Genomic DNA, 6,533 nt, shown 5'->3' with positions numbered 1-6,533 from the left:
ATAATGAAAAAATGAAAATAAAGAAGAAACACAAATAACAAAAAGACAAAGAAGCGAGTCAATAGACTTTAGCGACACAGAAATTTACCTACAAGAATCAGAAATATACCCAAAAGAGACAAGAACTAAAAAAAACTCTAAATGAAATAAATAAACACTCAATGAAAACAGGCTTCAGTACACATCCAGACACGATAGCTAACGGACGTATTTCGGGAGCTTGGAATCAGAACACATACACATATACTAGTAAATCAAACAGTGTACTTTTTCGCCCAGAAATGGGTGCTAAAAAGCACACAATAAGTAAGAGGAGGGCATCGATCACTCTAAGTATGCTACATAAAGCGGTGGATACCATTGGAAATCCACCAAAAAACGGAAGAACTACTGAACATAACCCGTTCGATATATTACAAACGATCGAGGATCAGGAGATCAACACCAATACAAGTACAAGTATTAAAAATCTGACAAAACCACCACCACCAATCGTGATAGCAAGTACTAACGTGGGTGATGTCCACAAAAAAATTATCGCAGCCGGTGTAGTAAGATACACGACATCGATTACAAATAACGGAACTTTGGTACGCACTACAACCAACAACGATTCGAGCGGTAATTCGAGCGGTAATAAACTACCTAAAGGAAGCGCACGCAGACTTTCATACGTATCAACTGTACGACGACAAAACCACAAAGATCGTGCTGCTGGGATTGACCGACAAGCCGCTGGAAGAGGTATCACATATACTGAAAGAGGAGAACATCACACCAGCATCCATAAAGAAACTCAATATAAAAAACAAGCGGTACGATGATCAGGCTGCGTACCTTCTACATTTTCAAAAAGGTCCTGTTGACATCAAAGTGTTGCGGACGATCAGTGCACTTGATCACCATATAGTGAAATGGCGCTATTATACGAACAACAGTTCAATTATGCAGTGCAAGAACTGCCAACGTTACGGACACGGTGCTGCGAACTGCTACAAACCTCCAGTTTGCATCAAGTGTGCTGAGCATCACGGATCAGCGAGCTGCCCGGTGGCAAAGGACTCAACTGATGGTATTATACCGACGCACAAATTAAAATGTGCTAACTGCGGAGGAAACCATACTGCGAATTACTTTGGATGCCCGATTCGCATGAATAAAACAGCAGCTGAAAAATCACAGACTAGATCAAAGGCACAAAATCAGGTACCCTCTTTGGATAGTAACTTTCCTCATCTCCCATCAAAACAATCTTCCACAATAAACACACCTAACACAAATACTAACATGACAATATCGCAGCGATCTTCATATACCTCCTATGCCAAAGCGACAGCAAGTAATCAAAATGATCTTTTCAACTCGGAGGAAATAACTGAACTTTCTCAAGCATGAGGAACTGCAAAAACAAAGAAGACCAAATAATGGTGGTTTTCAAAATTGTACAAAAATACTGCTTTCCGTGATGGCAGGCGGTAACAGTTTTGTAGTTTCATACTGGAATGCAAATAGCATTACCAAAAAAAAAATGAACTTTCTAATTACTTACAAAAACACAAAATTGATATCATGACCGTCTGTGAAACGTTCCTCAAACCCGGACAAACATTTAGTGTGGCTAATTATATAACATACAGAATTGACAGAATACATACTGCAAAAGGAGGCATAATGATACTTGTCAAAAGCAACATAGAGCATAAGCTACTACCCTCATTTAACTTAAGGGTACTGGAAGCCATAGGCATTCGAGTCCGATCTAACAATAGTCCCATAACCATTATTGGAGTATACCACCCTGGCGCTAATACCGACACGGTAAAGTTCAAAAGTGACATCCAAGCTCTCACAAATACTAATAATAGCTTTTTTATTTGTGGAGATCTAAATGCACGACACAACATGTGGAATTGTGTGTCCTCAAACCAAGCAGGAAAAATCCTCTTTGATGAATTGCAAAAAGGAATATTTTCTATATACCACCCAGATACACCAACATATTTTCTGGTAAACTCCAAGTGCAACCCATCAACAATAGACATAATATTAACCAATAATCAACATAGTTTATCAGATCCCCTAACGTCGATTGACTTTACTTCAGACCATTTACCAGTCAGATTTAATATTGAAAATCTCTCACCTACTCTTAAACCCAAAGGACTAATATTCGATTATTCTAATGCCAATTGGGATTTGTTCAAAAACCATCTGAAAAACACAATCCAGACAATGGAAGTCAATATAAGTAACATAAACAACCATGAACAAATTGATAATTTGCTTAATAAAATTACGAAGGGAATTAACAGAGCGCATGATCTTGCTGTACCAAAAAGACTTCCAGGAAAGTATAACATAGTTGTACCTGATACGATCCTCAGCCTCATTAAAAAGCGTAATATGTACAGGAAAAAAATCCAAAGACATCGAAACAATTCCACATATAAAAGTACATACATCCAACTCATAAAAGAGATTGAAGATGGGTTGATTCAAGTGCGTAATAAAGCGTGGTCGAAAAATCTGGAATCGATGAACAACCCAAACAATCCCGACAGATTATGGAAATTTGTGAGAATCATTAAAAATCAACCAAAATTAATTCAAGCCTTAAAAGATAATGGAAAAATTTTGCTAACCCCTCTTGAAAAATGTGAATCACTAAAAACACATTTCGAACAAGCCCACCGCACAACATTCGACAACTCCAGCACGCAAGAAAATAAAGTAAATCGTACAGTTGAGACCTTTCTCAAGCATCCTATTCCGAACCTTAGTCCCATAGAACTAATTAAACCTAAAGAAATTATAAATATCATCAAGAATCTCAAACTAAAGAAATCTACTGGTCCAGATCAAATAAATAATAGAGCCATTAAAAATCTCCCGAAAAATGTAATAGTTTATATAACTGTAATTTTCAATAGTTGTCTCAAACTGGGATATTTCCCAACAAAGTGGAAAATATCTAAAGTTGTTGCAATTGCAAAACCAGGGAAGGATGGTAGCCTAGCTGCCAATTACCGACCTATAAGTCTTCTTAGCTGTCTCGGAAAAATTTTTGAAAAAGTAATTGCTAATAAGTTAAGGAAGCACATAAACGGGAATAACATAATTCCTAGTTCTCAATTCGGTTTTCAACCTGGACGCTGAACAACACATCAACTAAACAGGCTTAAAAATGACATAATTTCCAACAGAAATTTGAAAAAGTCCACAGGATTAGTATTATTAGATTCAGAAAAAGCTTTTGACACTATCTGGCACAACGCTCTGATTAATAAATTAATTAAATTTAAATTTCCCAAATTTATTATACATATTATTCAAAGTTTCCTAACTAAAAGAAAAAATGCTGTCCATATTTCAAATAGCACCTCAGATCCATACACCCCCGTAGCCGGTGTGCCGCAAGGAAGCGTACTATCGCCTATTTTGTTCAACGTTTATATGTCTGATATACCAAAAATGGAAAACTGCACTCAATATTTGTATGCCGATGATGTAGCAATCGGTTCATTTGGAAATAGAGCCAAAACAATAATTAGGACACTTAATTCCGCCCTAAAAAGGTATTCAAAATACTGTAAAAAGTGGAAACTAAAACTAAATGGGGACAAATCGGAAGCTATATTTTTCACGCGTTTCCGCAAGTATCATAAAATCCCAAATTCACATCTTCAAATAAATAACTCCCATATACCGTGGAAGAGTAATGTTAAATATCTTGGAGTAATACTAGATAAGAGAATTACATTTAGACAGCACATAGAGCACAAAATTATCAAATACGAAACAATTTTCCGAACCCTTTATTGTTTTATAAACAGGAAATCTAAATTGGATTTGAAAAACAAGCTAAAGCTCTACACTGCTTTGATAAGACCTGTTTTAACGTATGCCTCCCCAGTCTGGATGAATTGTGCCAAAACTCACAAAAAGAAACTTCAAATATGTCAAAATAAGTACCTCAAAACCATACTAAATGTTTCACCATGGCATAGGACGCATTTAATTCACAAAGCCTGTAATATAAACACCATTCAACAATTTATATCAAAACTAACCTCAAATTACAACGTTAGGAATACAATGAACTCCAATTGATGAAATAAGACAACACCAAAATATATCACCCATACCCACATTCCCATATCCTATCCGGATAATCCCTTATTACTATTCAAAAATGGTACCTAATCACCAACAGAATAGCCAAAACAGATCATTATATACAACGATTTGCAAAACAATAAATAAGATAGGTTATAATTAGCTAGGATTAGAACTTCGAATAAGATTAGGCTTAGGTTTCGTTCTTGTTACTTCTCCTTTCTCTATGTTTCTCTTTACACTCAATGCGGGTTTTTATATCAAAACTTTTTCCCCGCGCAACTCCCGTCACAACGCCTAAACAGGTAACTAAAATTAAGAACGATAAGCTCAAAGATTTGTTACACATAACGAGGAAAGACAGATTCGAACCCGTTACATAATTATCAAATAATTCTATACTGTACTAAATAATGTTGTATCAAATATATTCTTCTACTTCTACTACTACTACTGAAAACAGGCTTAACACACGTGTTAGAATTTAATAGTTACAAGAAATTATTTGTTTGAATTTGTTAGCATTAATCACTCATGACAACACTAGGAATATAGAATATAAATCGGACGCGAATGTATGTCAGAATGTTAGAATGAACTTTCGAAATGACCACAAATGATGAACTCTACCGAATGAATTATGTAACCGGACAGTTTAATAAACAGTAGCAAATTAAATTCCTAACGCGCAAAACCGATCACTCGCTGATATCACATTAACCGTCTTTGCCGATCAGTTGAAATTTTACAACACCTTAATACCTAAATGCGTAGAGAAACGTTAAATATAATACAGGCAAACATACAAAGTCTTAGCAAAAACAAAGAAGAACTGAAACACATTACACAGGGAAAAGAAATACACGCTATATGCCTACGAGAAACATGTACGAAGGTCGACAAAAACATTAAAATACCAGGATACAACATGTCCAAAATAGACAGAACAGACGGATACGGAAGGACATACTTATTAAAAAAGGGAATAAAATTCCAAGAAATTAAAATCACAAACCAAACAGAAACCATTCAAACAACAGCCATAAAACTACACGAGACAAACATAATAATAGCGTCCATTTACATAGCCCTACAGGCCAGTATTACAGAAATACGAAATACTCTAACATAAATAGTCTACAACGCAAGGTATCATAAAAAAGCGATTATTACTGGAGACTTTAATGCACACCACACCTTTTGGGGGGACGACAAAACAGATATAAAAGGAGAAACAGAAAGGAGAAAAACAAGAAACATAGTAAATGAATTCAATAACTCCAACTATATAATACTCCATAATAATACATACACTTACATCCCCTTTGAAAAAAATAAGAGACAAACAACGATAGATTTAACGATAGTCACAAAGGATATATACCAAAACACAACCAAAATAATTCTAAATACCCACATAGGCTCTAGTAATCATAAAGTTATAGAAATAACAATGACAACACAAAGAAAAAAACATCCCCACCGTGGTAATCAACAAAAAAAAAGTAACAGAACAAATACAACAAATAGACCACTCACACATATACACCATACTACAATGCATGCAAAAAATACAACAAATCATCTCAAAAACAAACATAAAATGAAACACACATCCAAAAGCTGGTGGAATAATCAACTACAAACGACACTAAACGATAGGAACATTTTCCAAAAATAAATTCGACAGAAACAGAACAATAGAAAAAGCTATCGAGTTCAGAAAAAGAGCAGTGATACTCACGAGGAAAATAAAAAAACACAAAGAAGAAGAATTCTATAACACACTAGAAACCATCAACTCCCAAACAAACACAAAAGAATTATGGTATCTAATTGGGAAAATCAATAACACTACAACAACAAACAAAGAAAACAATCTAATTCACAACGAGGAACAGAAGGCCAAAGAATTCCTCAAGGCCAACTTCATTGAAAACAAAAACTCTAAATACCAATTACAAGTATATCCAAACAGACGAATAGACACATCACTCATAGACAGGGATCTTTGGAACGAAATCATAAAGAAAATGAAAAACACAATACCGGGAATAGACAAAATAACATACCAAATGCTACGCAACCTAAATGAACAAACCGTAGAAAACATAGTGATAAATGCCAACAAAATGTGGACCAACGGAAAAATTCACAAAAAACGAAGAACATTTAAAATCTTGGCAATACTAAAACCAAACAAAGATCAATACAACATCCACAACCATAGACAAATAGTACTGATACCAACCCCAATCAAAGTATTGAACTCTGCAGTACTCGTCAAACTAAACAAACACATAGAAACCCACAACACACTGCCTGATAACTCTTACGGTTTCAGAAAAAAACAAAACGATAAACCAATGCATAAATCTACTAACATACCAGATATATCAAAACAAACGAAAAAACAA

The sequence above is a fragment of the Anopheles marshallii genome, chromosome 2 (genome assembly GCF_943734725.1).
Source record: "Anopheles marshallii chromosome 2, idAnoMarsDA_429_01, whole genome shotgun sequence".
Taxonomy (NCBI): Eukaryota; Metazoa; Arthropoda; class Insecta; order Diptera; family Culicidae; genus Anopheles; species Anopheles marshallii.
Note: the sequence above shows the minus strand (reverse complement) of the source record.